The sequence below is a fragment of the Puma concolor genome, chromosome B2 (assembly GCF_028749965.1).
Source record: "Puma concolor isolate L17-30 chromosome B2, mPumCon1.1.hap2, whole genome shotgun sequence".
Taxonomy (NCBI): Eukaryota; Metazoa; Chordata; class Mammalia; order Carnivora; family Felidae; genus Puma; species Puma concolor.
In genome coordinates, this window is record NC_141671.1 from 106,358,630 (window position 1) to 106,377,650 (window position 19,021).

At 37.1% G+C, this 19,021-nt stretch overlaps 2 protein-coding genes and 1 long non-coding RNA gene across 4 annotated transcripts in view; 2 read left to right on the forward strand and 1 right to left on the reverse strand.

The window, feature by feature from the left end:
• The window catches only part of NT5DC1 (5'-nucleotidase domain containing 1), a 143,032-nt gene that overhangs the window by 29,303 nt on the left and 94,708 nt on the right, over window positions 1-19,021 (forward strand). The gene's annotated exons all lie outside the window — the stretch shown is intronic.
• Window positions 1-19,021, reverse strand: part of COL10A1 (collagen type X alpha 1 chain) — a 45,370-nt gene that overhangs the window by 12,106 nt on the left and 14,243 nt on the right. The window lies entirely within an intron of this gene.
• On the forward strand, window positions 5,524-11,338 carry LOC147581165 (uncharacterized). The gene is made up of 2 exons (XR_015251489.1): window positions 5,524-9,384; window positions 9,621-11,338. It is a non-coding gene; the product is annotated as an uncharacterized LOC147581165 (long non-coding RNA).

Below are 19,021 nucleotides of genomic sequence, written 5' to 3' on the forward strand. Positions count from 1 at the left end.
GCAGGGCTCGATCTCACCAATCGTGAGATCATGACCTGAGCCAGAATCAAGAATTGGATGCTTCATCAACTGAACCACCCAGGCATCTGAATGGTCCCTAATTTATATGTTCCTGTTACTGTAGTTTTCTCATCTATGTCTCTTTATTTCCTTTGCAGTTTATTTGTTGAAAACTGGGTCATTTACTTTGTACAGTTTCCCACAGATTAATTTGGATTTTGTGTCACTTAAAATACTTTTCTGTATCCTGTGTTTCCTATAGATCGGTAGTTAGATCTAGAGGTTTGATCTCCTTCAGGTTTGAGACACACACACACCCACACACACACACACACACACACACACACACACTTTTGTAGCAAGTATATTTTATATAGACCCTAGTATATGGTATATTTCAGTCAGAAGGCCCTTCATTGCTCGTTGTCTCCTCTTGTGGTGTTGCTAGGCATGATCATTATCTAGATTCATTATTTCACTGGAGGTTACAAAATGGTAATATTCAAATTCTATCATTCCTCCTTTGTTTATTAGCTAGAATACTTCTGTAAATAAAAACACTCCGTTAACTACTTGGTTACCTCGAAGTACAGTTTGCATAGAAAAAAGCAGGAGAAATGCCTTTATCATTGTGTAATCTAATAAGCTTATTTTCCTAGCATCCTCTAGAGGTGGCCCAGTGAGTTGTATGAGTATCATTATAAACTCGTGGATTTAAACATATTTTATGTATTTAAGATCCATGGTAGTTACTATTGCTCAGATTTTTTTCCCTGCTTCTTCATGGTGGCTCCTAATTTCTTTTGACATGATCCCAATAGTCTTTTATAAAGCTTCTTTCCTTCTAGGATTTCATACATCCCTGGCCCAGAGCTGTACTCAGGAAGTCTTAGTTCCTTTTATGGGAAATAGAAGTTAGACACCACAATCCGGGTGTCTGGGTTCTAGGGGTATACATTGCTCCTGGCTTGGGATTGTTTCTAGCCTTTTCCAGTGGACAGAGCTAGGAAATTCATTCATGTAATGTTAATTAAATATAAAACACATAATAACCTCATACTGACACATCCAGTTCACATGCAGGATCACAGAGAGTTTAATGATTTTCAACTTAATCGCTAACTCCTTAATCCTATACTAAAATTCCCATTTCTCAGGACAGTAAGGGAGTTATTACTTTGCTTTGTTCTATAACACAATTTCTCAGTAACCATACCCATATTCTCACCACAATATTGGAAACAGTTTAAAATTATTTTTGCAGTTCTTTCAGTATTTCTACTAGACCTATATAGTCAAATTACTGTGCCTTAGAGTCAAAACAGCTCAGAATGCTACCCACTCAGTTCACTGTTAGGTTTGTTTCCTCTTGCTCTCAATTTTTAGAAATGTTCTCTTTAAATTTAATTTTGTTTTATACTTTCCTAAAGTGTTTACATTTCTAGTGCTGTGCTGATAAATGATTAACAACTGGCTTGGGGGTTCGGAAGGTATGTTTGCTGGGATCCATGTTGTAAATACCTTCCACCACAGCCAATTTCAAGCTGCCATGGTAAAGACAACTGGCTCACAAAATACCTGAGCTTTTATCAGGAGCCAGTACAAGCCAGCTTTAGCATACATTGCGTATTTCTCAAGTCAAATGTATAAAACCAGGAATATTCAGAGAAACTTGGCTTCTGTTATAGACCTATCCACCCTGTTCCACCTGCCTTCTATAACTTTTAAAAAAAATCTTTTTTTTGGTTTATACTTTTATTATTTTTTAAAATATTCGTTCATATCACCTTCCAGTTTCTTAGATAATGACATCATAAAATACATACTGAATGCTACCTTTTTATGTAATAGTTTTACAGCTGTATGGTACTTCATTGTATGAACGTGCCATAGTTTTATACCCATTTCCCTATTGATGGACATATGTGTTATTTCCTCTCTTTTGCTAATACAAATATTTCTACAGTGAATTACTTTGTCTATGTGTATTTTTTTGCCAGAATATCTTTGGGAGATATTTTTACAACAGGATATCATAGAACAAAGGTAAATGCATATGTAATTTTGTTATATATCATTAAATCCCCTCCATAGGTCCTGTCTCATTTTGCATTTCCACCAGCAAACTATGAGAGGGCTTGTTTCCTCATGGCCTCACCAACAGGATATATTGCTTAGATTTTGTTGAATTTTCAGGGTTTTGCCCATTTTATAGGTGAAAACTGGAATCTTGGTGTAGTTGTGATTTTGACTCTTCTTACGAAGCCTATGGTTGCACATCTTGTCATACAGTTAAGACCATACTTCTAGCCCACTTTTCCTGTAAGTGTTCTCTATCTTAGGAATATAAACCTCTTTTCTGTGATACAGTTTGCATATATTTTTCCCAGTTTGTCATTTGTCTTTTTTGTTTGTTTATGAGTTTGTTTTTTTTTTTTTAATTTTTTTTTTTAACCTTTATTTATTTTTGAGACAGAGAGAGACAGAGCATGAATGGGGGAGGGACAGAGAGAGAGGGAGACACAGAATCGGAAGCAGGCTCCAGGCTCCGAGCCATCAGCCCAGAGCCCGACGCGGGGCTCGAACCCACGGACCGCGGGATCGTGACCTGAGCTGAAGTCGGATGCTTAACCGACTGACCCACCCAGGCGCCCCATGAGTTTTTTTTTAACACTCAAAATTTTCTTTGAAGATCCATATGCTTTTGATTCTGAAAATTATTGTTCTTCCACAGACTCAGAGCTGTAAGGAACATTAAAGGTCACCTAGATCAATCATATCATTCTTCAAATGAGGAAACTGGCTTCTGTGTTATGAATGTCTCCTTCCCTCATGTTTAATTGAGTTACATTTCTGAAGTGAAGAGCTGTTGACGAGAGAGCCCATTGAAAGAAAACGCCACCGACTAAGCTCATATGTTCATCTCCTTATCCAAGCAGGGTGCTGATCTTCCTGTCTCCTTAATCCTTTAGTCTTTTAGCAGTGGAAATAGGAAAAGCGCCCAGAAGCATAGTTAGGGCACTTGGAGATCCACAGCATCCACCACCACCTCGCTGTCCCTCATTCCTCTTGAAAAGAATTTAAAAGAACATTCGTAGGTGCTGTTACAGAGCCCAGGAGCTAAAAATGAACTATTTGTGAAAATAGTCAAATGTGGCTTAGTGGTTAGATACCTGCTGACGGCTTGAAAGGAGAAATTCATGCACAAAAACAGGTGTTTATGAATCTTCAGGCTAGGTCAAGAAAAACTGAGAGTCATTTAAGAAGTTTGAACAAGGGTTTTTATATTCTATTTTCTATTACACATAAATTGCTACATTCCTTAAAGAACTCATAGTTTTGTGCCACAGGCACTTAATGACATCACCATCTTTCCAAAGTAACCTGCTGAGTTAAAAATATAGAGCTCCTTGGCTCCTTGACCTCTGATCTTCAGGGATCTCGGCCACCCAAGAGGCTCTTGGCTGTTCAAACATGTTCCTACTCTATTTACAAGTTCAGCTTTCACGTGCAGTCTCTGCTAAGTTAGAAGAAGTGAGAAAAAGTGTAGAAAAGTAAAGTTTTAACGGGGGAAGTCACGGAAGACACTTTCTTTTTGGATCTTTCTACTCCCCTGCTTATTATCGTACTTTGAACCACTCCATAGTCATAAAGTACCTAAAGGTACAAAGTACCTAGAGGGTACCTGAGGTACCTGTTGGTACCAGTTGGTATTTGCGAGTGACAACACAGACCATCAGGAAACCCACCCTTGAGACTATTGCTCCTGCAGCTGTTCAACTTCCTCATAGTAACAGTTATAATACATTGCACGGTTTAAGTCATGCTGGGCCATACTGTTTGATCAAACAACGTCCTTACCTGGCTGACAGATTTCCGCTCCTAACTGAGCTGATGCTAAGGGACTCGTCTTCCTGCCCTCTCTGGCTCCTCCCCACTGCCCATCAGTTACCCTGGCGAGGTCACCTGGCCTCCTTGTTCCCTGGTTTCCTCATCAGTGAAATCCCTAACATCTGCTTACTTGCTTTCAGATTTTAAAGGTAATCACTATTTAGAGAAAATATAGAAAATAGAAAATAAAATTTGTACACCAAGGAGATATAATGACTGTTAATAGTGGTGTCCCCCACCAACACCCCTCCCCCCTGTGACCTTTTGGTGCTAAAATTATCAATTTAATCACTTGTGAGTCAAAATAACTCCTGCCGCTTCTGATGACAATGAGGCTGAAATGTACACATGCTATGGTCCTGTCCTGTTTTCTCTTATTTTTATTTGTTGGGAAACTTGGAAGGTGAAATAAGATATATGTAAAGAGGTGGAGCTGTGCAAATAATGGCGAAGGAGGAAATATCTCTGATTCACACTTGAATCTGTTTATAGTGTCCGACTTCTCCAGTGTTTGCCAAACTGTTCTTTAACCCCTACTGTGTGCCAGTTGCTACGTTAGATGCTGTAACCTGCTAATACTGATGGTCTTAGTCTCTTGGAGGAGACAGATAGCAAACACAGCCTCTTACAGCCTTTGCTCTGGCTTTTGGAATCCAGAATTCACAGATTCTGGCATGAAATGAAGTCCATGTTCCAAATCATCAAACACTGTTCTCTCATCACACTTTATACTCATTTCTGAATGGAATTCAGGGACTATGGGTTATTTATCACAGAAACTCCACTCTGTACAAGTACTGTCTGGTACAAAGCATGAACTTCATAAATATTTGTTGAACGAAGGAACTAAGAGCTTTAGGACACCAGATTTCAGTATTTATTGAGTGTGGGCATTTTGCCTCACACTTGTGGGCACCGAGAGGTGGGGCCTTCTGCACAGTGCTGGTTTGGAACTGGGTCTTTTCAGTTCATGTCTTACCTTAAAATAGCTCTTAATTCTTGCAAGAGGTCCCAGCATGACCAACTGCTTCCCAGAGCAGTTTTCACAAAAGATATTAACTATGGCTGCTGTTCTGTCCAGTGATTTTGTGCCTTAAACTTTTCTATCACCAATTAAGTTAGAATTTTGGAGTTAGGTTTTCCAAAGACAGTGTTTCTCAAGGTAGCCATGCTAGGGGGTATATCATTAAGGAAGTAGTTCCAGGATGGGAGCTGAGATGTAGAGAGAAAGAAAAAGGAGAGAGGCCTGGATTCTGAGGAATTTAAAGGGATTTCTTTAAATGTCTCAGGATCTGAACATCACAGTTTCAAAGGAATTTTTATATATGCCTGTGCTTCATTTTCAAAATTTCCTCACCCATTCATACCTCATTTACTTGTTGATATATTGATTCATTAAAGATTTTTTTTCAACGTTTATTTATTTATTTATTTATTTTTTGGGGACAGAAAGAGACAGAGCATGAACGGGGGAGGGGCAGAGAGAGAGGGAGACACAGAATCGGAAGCAGGCTCCAGGCTCTGAGCCATCAGCCCAGAGCCCGACGCGGGGCTCGAACTCACGGACCGCGAGATCGTGACCTGGCTGAAGTCGGACGCCTAACCCACTGCGCCACCCAGGCGCCCCATTAAAGATTTTTTTAAGTGTTTATTTATTACTTTTGAGAGAGAGACAGAGCATGAGCAGAGGAGGGGCAGAGAGAGAGAGGGAGACACAGAATCTGAAGCAGGCTCCAGGCTCTGAGCTGTCAGCACAGAACCTAATGCGGGACTCGAACCCATGGACTGCAAGATCATGACCTGAGCTGAAGTCGAATGCTTAACCGACTGAGCCACTCAGGTGCCCCAATATATCAATTCATTAAGCTGCTCAGTATATTAGACTCCTTTTACGTGCCAGGAAATAAAAGTGGTCTCATAGGTTGTGGTCAGCATTTATTGATTCTTTCCCTTCTCACACTACCTGTTAGCACCTTCTCTTTTGAATGAAAATACATGACCTTTAAAGGCAGAGAAATGTTATTGTTTGGAAAGAGAGTATTGGATGGGGTGCCTGGGTGGCTCAGACCGTTAAGCGTACAACTCTAGATTTCAGCTCAGGTTGTGATCTCATGGTTTGTGAGTTCGAGCCCCGTGTGGGGCTCTGCTGTGACAGTGTGGAACTTGCTTGGGATTCTCTGTCTCCCTCTCTCTTTGCCCCTTCCCTACTCATTTTGTCTGTCTGTCTGTCTGTCTGTCTGTCTTTCTGTCTCTCTCTGTCTCGGTAAATAAATAAGCTTAAAAAAGGCAGGGGGAGAGTAGTGGATGACATTTTAAAACATTAAGAGTTTTTAAGATGAAAAATTTGAGAATCACATTCAACATCACTAAAAACTGAATTTTACAGCTTCAAGAGACACTAACCTTAAGTAAGTACCAGAAACTGATATTTAAATTTTGTCCATAGCAGCCTTAAATTCATGTTTTACCAACTTCATGTAAATCCTCTAGATAACAATGACAGAGCCATGAGTTATACCTGTTACTTAGCAAAAGTATATTTGAACAGAATGAACTTTTTCCTATTAAAATCTAATGTAATAGGTCATTCAATTATTTATTGAACTATGTTACTTATATTATCAAAAAGTATTTTTCACCAGTTATAGTGACTATTTACTCTGGCTTCATTATATTTTAATTTAGTTGGAAAAAATGTTTTAGCTATGCTTCAGATTCCACTCTCACCTGTGGATCAACAGACCCATCCCTGGTCATGTTTTTATAAATATTCTTATTTACTAAACCAAAGTATCTTATAAAATGGATGTGTGCAGTACATACACGTTTCCATGGAAATCAGGTGTCTTAGAGTTTGAAATCTGTCAGGGAATGTCCAACTGACTAGCTTACATATTTAAGTTCTTACCATGTGCTAAGTACAATTTGAAGAACTTTGCATAACTTATTTCATTTGCTCCTTGTAGCAGCCCACAAAATTGGTACTGTTATTATCCCCATCTTTAGACATGAAGAATTGAGGTCCAGAGAGGGTAAGCATCCCAGCCCAAGATCACACAGTAGGTGATGGTAAAGTTACTGTTTTCTGGGGATCGGTGTTAAGGATTTTTGAGGAATCCAGTGTAATTCTGAGTATTTAAATTCTGACGATTTAATTAGGAACTACTGTGTGGGCTGTTCTTTGTCAAAGATTAGTGTGTAAGTACAATTCCACTGTACTTGCTTTCCAGATGATCATCTCAGATTGGTGGAAACTGTTTTTCATTAGTTCATGTTAATTCAGATTTTGCTAATTTTTAAAAAAAGAAACTTCAATTAGTGCTCGTGGTGCTAATGTTGGTATGTGTTTTTTTATCCTGAAGAAATGTCAATATATTTCATTCATAGCACATCATGGCCTTTTACAATGACTGAAAGGTAGGGTGGGTTTACTAAAAAATTCTCAATGTTTTGGGAGACATTTGAATTCTTACTAATATTTTAATCCTAGCAATGGATAAGCCTTAGTAAAATTTAAGAGACTATTTGTTCTGAAAAAAAGAGATCCCATTTTAGAAACCTTAATGTGGTATTCTCAACTTCAGGGAGTTTTTTGATGGTTTGTAGGGAAAAAAAGGAGAGCTTTTTTATGAATTGATTTATAATTTGAATTCTCTTGCTCTTATATCTTAGTGACATTTGACCTACTTCTTCAAATGCTACTATTTCTGTAGGATCAAAATAACTCAACTTTGAGGAAATGATTAATCTAATTTTTATCTTTAATTCACTCCTGCTCTTCAAATGGAAAATCTGGCACCAGAAACCTTAGGTACCTTTTAAATTCTGTATTACCCTGTTTTGATCTAGGACTAGCACACCTTATCAAAGAATCTTTTTTCTTCAAATTAGGTAAGTTCAGTATTGTGCTTAATATAGAAAGTTATGTTCCAGGGTAAAGTTTCATTGACATACCACCACTTCTTAATTTTGAGTTCATAGTAGTTTCATTATTTAGAATTAGTATTTAGACATAATTTGTTAAGTGGAGCTAATCAGGTGGCATTAGAATCCACGCTTGATTTTGCAAAATGTGGCACTAACTTACATACGCTAATGGGGTCCATCTTTAATTTCATATTTGGATCCTCATATTTTTATAGAATTTTATAATTAGCACCAGTTAAAAATGACAAAGGATTGTTCTTGATTACAATTATGGTATTAAGAGAGTGAGAATAAATACTTGTATATTTCCCACTTTGCCTCTAGTTCTGCTTTTGGTTTTATTTCTCCTAACCCATTCTTTTTCACATTGGTAAATATTAGTTTATAATTGCTCTTTAATTTTGCAACCAGTAGGATTTACCTCACTGCAGCCAAGAAAGGCTTTTAAAGATTAATTTAGGAAAAGGCATATTGATTGTATAGGACAGATAAAATAATGCAGTTAACAAAAGATAGACATGTGCTTCTAGTATATATCACAGCTATTAAAAATGCAGATATAATGAGAAAAGAATTACTTGGTAAAAAATTCTAATAGAATTTAGGGGGGAATGTTAAGAGGTTTGTAGGCTCTGGGGAAAAAGGGACCTTATTTGTTACCAAATGTAGGTTTTTAGGGGTGAAAGCTCTCCTGTTAGTAAAAATTTGTGGGTAATTAAAGGCTCAAAAATCTTCATTATTTGGTATAAATGTAGGTTAAACTCATGAAGACTTTAGGTGATAAAATTATTATGTTTAAATCTATTTACAAGCTGACTCCACAGTAATATTGAGTAAGAATTATATTTGAAAACCATCTATTATTTGACCTTATTTTACCCTTAATATTGACACAGAATTCTTGAACATTTTAATGCCTATCATATGCTAGAAATGTAACAGTACTGAACTGCTTTTAAAATGCACTTGACTGTGTTAATGCAGTGTTAATAAATTTTTCAGACTTTCAAAGAACATTTCATAAGACAGTAAAGAGCACTTCCATCTCTTTAAATTTAACTTTATAGCACTTTACTCGAGGATCCAGTTTTTCAGTTGAGACGTCTACATGGGGGCCATGTTTATGGGCTGTGTGACTCTTTAGATGTTTCTTGACTTGGAAGGAAAGAGGGAAAGAAGAACTTAACTTTGTTTTGCTTAAGAGACATTATAGATATTAAGTCATCTTCACAGTAGCCATTTGTATAAAGGTTATGTCTGTGAGACCCTAGTAAAGCACTTGAGTGTTCTGTTGGTCGTTGTTAAATAGCATTCTGTGATTATCACTGTAATTAGACCTGATTTGACTCTATCTTCATAGTGGGCTTGCATTTATTGAGCATCTTGTGTATGTCAGATACTTTGCTTTTCTCATTTGACCCCCAAGAATCTTACGTGATAGATATCAGCCTTCTTATTTTGTATGCAAGGAAACTGAAGCCCAGGCAGTTGAACAAATTACACAGGTTCAATAAAACAGTAGGTGGCAGAGCAGGGAGTTTGGATACCACAAGAGCATGCTATCAGGTATTTTTAATTTAAAAAATTTTTTTTTCAACGTTTATTTATTTTTGGGACAGAGAGAGACAGAGCATGAACGGGGGGGGGGGGGCAGAGAGAGAGGGAGACACAGAATCCGAAACAGGCTCCAGGCTCTGAGCCATCAGCCCAGAGCCCGACGCGGGGCTCGAACTCACGGACCGCGAGATCGTGACCTGGCTGAAGTCGGACGCTTAACCGACTGCGCCACCCAGGCGCCCCAGGTATTTTTAATTTTTAAATACTCCTCTTTTGTTTAATATCCTGTGATTATTACTTAAATTAATCAGCTCTTGCCGAGGTTCCACCCCTTATAAACGGTAGCTGAAATGCTAGCATAGCAGTTCGTTTGGCTAATCTACTTTCTCAGAGTAGAAGCAATTCCGTTGATTTCCTGGCCACAATATGCCTGTCTCCCTCTTCTGCTTTACATTATTGCTTCCCACTGTGCTAAAAAAGACTTCTTCTTTCAATATTTAAAATTGGGGAAGCTTTGATATATATAGTATATATGACTTTTAATACAAAAAGCAATAATATTAACATAGTGAACATACAAGTACCTGCTGTCCAGCCAAAGAAACCTCCATTACTACTGCTTCTGAGGTCCCTGTGCACATCTCCCTGACTGCACTCCCTGTGTTCCCCTCTGCTGAACTGTGCGTCTGTCGTTCCCTCTGTCTTCATAGAAAAGATACCCTTCTCACATCCCATGCCCAAAAACACCCACATACATATCCCAGAGTAAACTTTTTTGTCGTGTCTTTTCAAATTTTGCTTAAAGGAATTACACTGTGTGTGTGCTTCTGCAACTTGCTTTCTGGATATGTCGTTATGTTGTTGAGATCTGCCCATATTAATGTGTATAGTTATTGTTGATTCATTTTCCACCACTGTATAATTTCTTCTGGTACGAGTAATCAGAATTTATTTTTGTTCATATGACAATGGATATTTTAGCTAAGTTTTTTTTCCTGTTAAAATAATGCTGCTTTAAACATTCTTATACATGTTCCCTGGCTACCCACAGAAGAATTTTTCTAAGGAGTATATCTGGGAGGGGCACCTGGGTGGCTCAGTCGGTTAAGCGTCCAACTTCGGCTCAGGTTGTGATCTCGCGGTCCGTGAGTTCGAGCCCCGCGTCAGGCTCTGGGCTGATGGCTCAGAGCCTGGAGCCTGTTTCCGATTCTGTGTCTCCCTCTCTCTCTGCCCCTCCCCCGTTCATGCTCTGTCTTTCTCTGTCTCAAAAATAAATAAACGTTAAAAAAATTTAAAAAAACTAATAATAAAAAAAGGAGTATATCTGGGAGTGGAAGATCAAATATACATAGTTTCCGTTGTACTGACAAATGTCAATGTCAAATTGTTTGCTAAAGCTATTTTATGTTTTATCAGCAGGGCATAAGAGTTACAACCACCTGGCATTATCCAAATTTTAAAGTTTGCCAATCAGTTATAAAATGCCATCTCATTAGATTTTTATTTGTATATTCCTGATTTCCAATGAGGGTAAGCATATTTCATATATTTGTTGGTCATTTGTGTTTACTCTCCTCTCAATGTCTGTTTATACCTTTGTTCATTTTTTATTGGGTTGTCTCTTATTGTTTTTGTTGATTTTTTAGCATTCCTTAAATATTTTGGATATTAATTTTCATTAATTGTATGTGTTGCAGATATATGGCAGCTTATGTGTTGTCTACAGCTATCTTATCCAAGAAAGACTTGATTTTTAAAAATAACTCATTGAGGGGCACCTGGGTGGCTGAACGTCCAACTTCGGCTCAGGTCATGATCTCACGGTTCGTGAGTTCGAGCCCCACGTCAGGCTCTGTGCTGACAGCTCAGAGCCTGGAGCCTGCTTCGGATTCTGTGTCTCCTTCTCTCTTTGCCCCTTCCCCACTCCCTCTCTCTCTCTCACTCTCACTCTCTCTCTCAAAAATAAATAAACATTAAAAAAAAATTTTTTTAATTAAAAAAAAAATTAACTCCTTGAGACCCCAATAAGTTATTTCTGTTACTCTTTTCCCAACTTTCCAGTGGGACTTCAAGCCATTGTATATTCAAGAAAACACTTAGCACCTCTGTGAAAGATGGTGGAGAATGTTTTCACTAAATTTTTCTTTTGATGACTTTCCTTACTCTGAGATAGATGATTTCCTTTTATAGAATTGCAGTTTAAGATTACTTGCAAAGGTTTTGTATAAATCACTAACAAGTTTATGTTCAATATTTGAAATCAGGTAAAAGGTATATTTCTTCTCATGTGATAATAACTAGCATAACATTTTCTGGATTAGAGTCCTAATTATTTTAGTAAGTAATTTTCTGGGGAAAAAAAAAACCACTGTAAATGTGAGATGTTTCCAGTCTAGAAAACATATAGGAATTACTTTTTCAGGAAAATTTTGAAGTTGCTTGGATGAAAACTCAAACTACATGTTACCTCCTATTTTCATTCAATAGCTGATCAGTAGTACATGATACAAATACAGTTGATACTAGGAGACTATTCCATTTTACTTTGATATATGTGCAACTTTTGTGGGAGCTAAATGGATGCCATTTCTAAAATATGACACTAATATTCACCAGTGTTCTATTTTATTTTTAGAGTCTGTAGGACCAATTTTAGTAATTTAAGTTTAAAAGCCAAGAATGTCATAAACTCTGTTTTATTAACACCATTTTTGTTGTTTTTTTTTTTTTTACCTTAAAAAAAATTACCTGGCATATTCTTAGAAAAAAGTAGTAGAGGTTGCATTGAGTTGGAAAAAAACATTTTTTTTTGATACCATAAAAACCAAAATCACATGCAGCCTAATTTGGCTGCTAAAAAAGATCTCCTTACTTTTAGGTTTCATATTTTATATTTAATTACGTATTTTGTATATCATCAATGTCAGTTTTACCCAAACTCCTTTTTCACTCTTAAAACATTAAATGAGCATATATCTTCTGACAATTTTGTTGAAATTTGTTGGAATGTGAAAATAAACACGTACAAGAAAATGAGATCCTTTGTTGATAGTGTGTGGTGAAAATTAAGTTTTGTGCTTATAGTAAGGCATGTCTTTAGTGACCTAAGAATCTTTATAGAATGATAGTTCATAGAGGTTCATGGCAGTGGCTTGGAGTTAAGCAGGAAGGAATCACTGAAATAAATTTATAGAGTTCTTCCAACATTGAAAAATATAATTTGGCACTGATTTTCTTCCTTCTCATTTCTTATTAACTGCCTTGAGACTGCAGAGGTTGCAAGCTCTTATGTTTATCAGCTCTAAGAGAGATTTTCTTATTGTAAAGGGCTTTGTTCTAGAAGTCCCAGAGTCTTAGAGGAAAAAAAAAAAAGGTCCAGCATCTTCACACAAGTCAGTCTGAATACATGAAAATCAAGCAAATGCCCCCAAATGTCTGGAGTAACTGTTCTTTGTGTGTTATGCTTGGAAAATTTGGTGACATTAATGATTTCTATCTTACTCAGAAAAAGCTATAGTTTTGTCATATACATTTTGCTATTACTATGAAATTCCTGGAGACAGGGTGTAGTTATTTGAGTAATTTTTAGGAGTAATATCAAAACGCCTGATATTTTACTCATAATTAAATTTGTCTCTGGAATGGATTATATTTGAAAGAGTTTTCACCAGTGTAGATAATAACATCAGAAGGAATAGTCGTATTACATTTTCTCACATTCTTATTTTAATTTTTTCGTTCAGAATGAATTAGTTCTACTAAGTATAGATTTTTTTCCTATGAAAACTGCCAATAAGTCACACTATCTTTGTTAGCCATAGTTAAGGAATAGGAAATGTGCCATTTTATTACAGCTATAAATTTGACATTTTGCTGTGCTACATATTTATGTGTTTGATTATATGTATTTTTAAACACAAGTGATCGTTTTGTGAATAAGCCTAGGAAATAAATTATTTACTCAAAAATTAACTATAGTAATTCATTTTATTATAATCAAATCAAGAAAGATTATTAAATGCCATTAATTACAACATACTGAATTTGTAGTGTTTGGTTGTGATGTGTTTACTCTATTAGATTTTAATCTATAACAATTAGTAAGATATTTTAACTACTTTATAAAAATGTAGATGTGAATATGTGTCATACCTTCTTATATTTCTTATAACTAGAGGAAAAATTAAAGAGATAAGGAGCCTTTTCTTTGTGACTTCTCACACATTGCCAAGCAAATATGGTCTTTTTTTTTTTTTTTTTTTTTTTTTTTTGGTAACAAGGATATCCAGAGCTCATTTATTACTGGCTGTTCTGCATTTGGATATTTGGATTTCTAGAGTGTTATATAATTGGAATCATTTTTATAACAAAGTGTGAAAGTGAAACCTTATTCTTGTTACAACACTAAAATGTAAACTTAGAGGGTGCCTGGGTGGCTCAGTCAGTTAAGCATTCAACTCTTGATTTCAGCTCAGGTCATGATCCCAGGGTCATGGTATCAAGCCCCGTTTCAGGCTCTACTCTGAGATGGATCATGCTTAAGGCTCTCTCTCTCTCTCTCTCTCTCTCTCTGCCCCTCTCCCTGCTCACGCGCTCGCGCTCTCTCTCTCTCTCTCTCTGAAATAAAAAAATTAAAAAAAAATTTTTGGAGTTAAATGTAAACCTAAAGGAAAGCACCAACTTTGATTCACACATACTGAGCTGCTAAATATGTTTTTTGAATTTGTTTTTCCTCATTTTCTGTATTACTTTAAATATCAGATTCTAAGTTTAGAACTTAAATATCTGCATATATTTAATTTAAATAAACTGTGATTCCCAATAAGCTAGTAAATGGACTCTTAGAATTTATCTGTAATCCACACCAGACTTTAGGATGCCTATTTCTTAGACTTCACAACAGTCGTGTAATCTTTAAGGGGACTGGGTGTGATCACAGAATGCACAGCAGGAATGGTGAGCCAGTGACATTTGTCCCTGATGACTTTGAGCTAGTTCACCATACCCTAGCGGCAAACATGCACAATAGGAGAATAATCCCTCTGGCATGTAGTTCAAAATGTGATTTTTTATTTTTTATTTATTTTTTTAAAATTTTTAATGTTTATTTTTGAGAGAGAGACAGAGAGACAGAGTGTGAGCAGTGGAGGGGAAGAGAGAGAGGGAGATACAGAATCCGAAGCAGGCTCCAGGCTCCAGGCTGTCAGCACAGAGCCCAACGTGGGACTTGAACTCACGAACTGTGAGATCATGACTTGAGCTGAAGTCAGAGGCTTCACCGACTGAGTCGCCCAGGAGCCTCCAAAATGCAATTTTTTAAGCAAAGAATCTTAGACTGACAGCACTGACTGTTCTCTGCAAAACTTTGTTACTGGATTTATTTCAAAGTGTGCTCGTTGCCAGCCGTGGAGATAAGATCTGTGGGGAAAGATTCAGCTAGAGTATGATGTTGAAATATTCCCAGAGGGAATGAATGAACCAATCACAGATTTGGTTCTTACATCAGACTGACATGTGAGAGGTGGCATGCCTTTCAAATCTAATGCGTGAGCAAAGTTATGGGGCATAAAAGCTTCCTTTGGGTTTAAAGCATTAAAATAGGCTGGAAGCTTCTTTAGGATCTTCACCTCCTACAAAGCGTGTTGTTATGTTACAGAGGACAGTTGGTTACTGCATATTATTAAATGTCTCCAGATGAACTTGTTTTGAAAGCTGATGAAATGTGATGAAATGTTTGAAATGTAATGAAATGAATTGGCAACAAAATATTTAGATTATGGTACATCATAAGATTTGAGTTCAATAGCTCTTCATGGTAAAATTCTAAAAAAATTAAACAACATTAAATTGCTGGTAAAAAAAAGGAATGCTGATTTTCAAAATGCAGGATTTTCTTTATAGTAGGGAGATCAGTTACATTAGAAATCTCAATCAGTATGGGGCGCCTGGGTGGCACAGTCGGTTAAGCGTCCGACTTCAGCCAGGTCACGATCTCGCGGTCCGTGAGTTCGAGCCCCGCGTCAGGCTCTGGGCTGATGGCTCAGAGCCTGGAGCCTGTTTCCGATTCTGTGTCTCCCTCTCTCTCTGCCCCTCCCCCGTTCATGCTCTGTCTCTCTCTGTCCCAAAAATAAATAAACATTGAAAAAAAAAAATTTAGAAATCTCAATCAGTGTTATCTTAACTATTTTCTCTTCATCTCTTACCCAATATGTATTTATGTACCATGTTATAATCTTCTACTCTGAATATTTCAGAGCTTTGTTTCAGATGTAAAGGATGATGTAAAAACCAAATTTGTATTTTCAAGAAAATGTGAAAATGATTTGTTTCTTTTTTTTCCCCTGTAACTTACTGTTTATGTTAAGGTGTTAACAATTCATCTTATCTTTTAAAGTATGATTTTGTTTTTAGCAGTAGCTGTGTAGCTGAGTCAGAAATTGTTTTTGTAAAGCAATCAAATAGAGTTTTTGGTACCTTCTGACCTTCTTTTAACATTTATATAAAAATATTTAAGAGCAGCAAACACTTGCCCAGAATTTTGTGTCTGGTAATTATTTTAATTGAGTGCATAGTTTGGCTTTCTCTCAGAGCACTGTCACAGGAAAAGTCTTCCCATATTTATTTCTGGAGAGTAGCTTGGAAGTGGAGAGAAGGCCCCCTCCTCCTAATGCACAAATACCAGCCCCACGTCGCACACTCCACTTTTTGATTATGGTGACAGTACTGATTAGAGAAAACCATCATACTCTGTGCGGTAGGCAGAATTTGAGGCAGGGAGAGTCTCTGGGATATAATAAAGGAATGTAGATATTCTGAGATTTGAGTCCAGTATACCGTTAAAAGGGAGTCAAGCCAATAAAGGATTATGCGGGCTGCAGAAAACCTTTGGCTTGGTACCTTTTAAATATGTGGCATCAGCCTGTGATGCTAAGTAGCTTACTACGTGGACTCTGACCTCTCAGTTTCCAATAAAGGGGGAAAAGGGAATTTCTCTGAAACTACATGGCTTAAGTAAATAATTGGGAGTTGTTTCACTCAAGATGGGGAAAGAAATCCCTATGTGTTAAAGCCAGGAAAATTCTCACCTGGCTACATGGAAACTTCCTCCTTAAAGGAAGTGTGTGCCAAGGGTGAGGAGAAGGGCAAATGAATTAACAAGTAACATTTAAAGCTAGGAGAAATATTTCTTTTTTCTGTATCTTGTAGTCTCCTATAATTATGGCACAACATATTTCCTTTTTTTTTTTTTAATTTAAATTCAAGTTAATTAACATACAGTGTAGTACTGGTTTCAGGAGTAGAATTTAGTGATTCATCACTTACATATAACACCCAGTGCTCATCCCAACAAGTGCCCTCCTTAATGCCCATCACCCATTTAGCCTCCCCCCCCACCCGCTTCCCCTCCAGCAACCCTCAGTTTGTTCTCCGTATTTAAGAATCTCTGATGGTTTACCTCCCTCTCTGTTTTTATCTTATTTTACTTTCTCTTCCCTTCCCCTATATTCATCTGTTTTGTTTCTTAAATTCTACATATGAGTGAAATTATGTATTTGTCTTTCTCTGACTGACATTTTGCTTAGCATAATACACTCTAGCTCCATCCACATTGTTGCAAATGGCAAGATTTCATTCTTTTTGATCACCAGGTAAAATTCTATTGTGTATATAAACCACATCTTTATCCACTCATCAGTCCATAGACATTTGGGTTCTTTCCATAATTAGCTATTGTTGATAGTGCTGCTATAAACATTGGGATGCTGTGACAAAATGTATTTCTTAAGCTTCTCTGAATTTTCTATGAATTCTTTATAATCTACATTGCTCAAAACTCAGTATTAAGATTGAATTGAAAGTCCAGAAATAGATACAAAGGCACTGGGATATTTAGTATCTGATAAAGGTGTAGCATTTTAATCAATGGAAAATGGATTGCTCATATATAGTCACCTGTAAAAATAAAAGTTGTGCCCTAACTTCATACTTAACCCCAAAATAAGTTCCACAGAAATCAAAGATCTGGGCATTAAAAAAAGGGGGAGCGGGTGCCTGGGTGGCTCAGTCAGTCAAGCATCTGATTATTGATCTTGGCTCACGTCATGATCTTACAATTCATGAGTTTGAGCCCTGCATCAGGCTCTCTGCTGTCAACGCAGAGCCCAGTTCAGATCCTCTGTCTCCCTCTCTTTCTGCTCTCTGCGCCTCTCCTGCTCATGTGTGCACGTGCTCGCTCTCTTCTCTCTCAAAAATGAGTAAACATTTTTTTAAAGATAAAATTGCCATTAGAAAATGTGAGAGAAATATGTATTTGTTTAATCCTGCAGTCAGAAAGCCTTTTTAACTATGACCCCAAACCCAGAAACCATGAAAGAAAAGATGTATGAATCTGATAACATTAAAAAACATTCTGTATATGAAGAGAAATACAAGCAAAATTAAAGACAAATGAAAAACTGGGAGAAAAATTTTCAACTCATGTAATGAACAAGATGCTACTAGACTTAATATATAAAAGAGTTTCTTTAAAAATGTATTAAGAACAAAACAACCCATTGAATAATGGAGAAAGGAGATAAACCGTTAACAAGAAAGAAATACAAATGGCTTTAAGCTTATGCAAAGATGTATGCTCTCATCCATGATAAGAAATTGCAAATAGAAACTGCTGAAGTATAAATTAATAAACTTCAATTTTTTTAATGTTTATTTATTCTTGAGAGAGATAGAACGCAAGTGGGAGAGGGGCAGAGAGAAGGAGACAGAATCCGAAGCAGGCTCTAGGCTCTGAGCTGTCAGCACAGAGCCCAACACGGGGCTCGAACTCATGAACTGTGAGATCATGACCTGAGCCGAAGTCGGATGCCTAACTGACTGAGCCACCCAGGTGGCTTTAATTAAAAAATTAAAAATTTTTAAATGTCTGTAATTTCTACCCCAGAATTTCATTTCTACAGATTGATCCTTCAGATATAGTTGCTTGTGAGCAGAGAATGTGCACCCAGAGTTATTTATTAAACCATTGTTTGTAATAGCAAAAGAAGGAAACTACACAAATACTCATTCATAAGCACTAGGTACATTTTTGTACATATGTACAGTGGAACATTAAATAATCATTAAAAAGATGGAGGCCCCTTGGGGCGCCTGAGTGGCTCAGTCATTTAAGCATCTGACTTCGGCTCAGGTCATGATCTTGCAGTTCGTGAGGTTGAGCCCCGTGTCTAGCTCTCTGTTGTCAGTGCTGGTCCTGCTTCTGATCCTCTGTCTCCCTCTCTCTTCCTGCCCCTCCCCTGCCCATGCACTCTCTCTCTCAAACAATAAACATTTGGAAAAAAAAAAAGATGGAGGTCCCCTGTTATGGACTGATATGAAATGACCTCCAGAATATATTTAGTAGAAAAAAAGTAAGATAGGGCATATGGTAAACAGCACTTGTGTAAAATACACATAGTTGTTGCATATGTCACACAGAATATCTCATACAATTTATGTAGGATAGACAAGGAGCTCTTAAGAGCGGTTGCCTTTTGGGAGAGAAAAAGCGTGGGTGTGTGGATGGGATGGGAAGGAAACTGACTTTGCATCATATGCCGGTCTTTACATGCAAGGATGATCTGTTCCAAAGTATAGTATCTAAAAGACC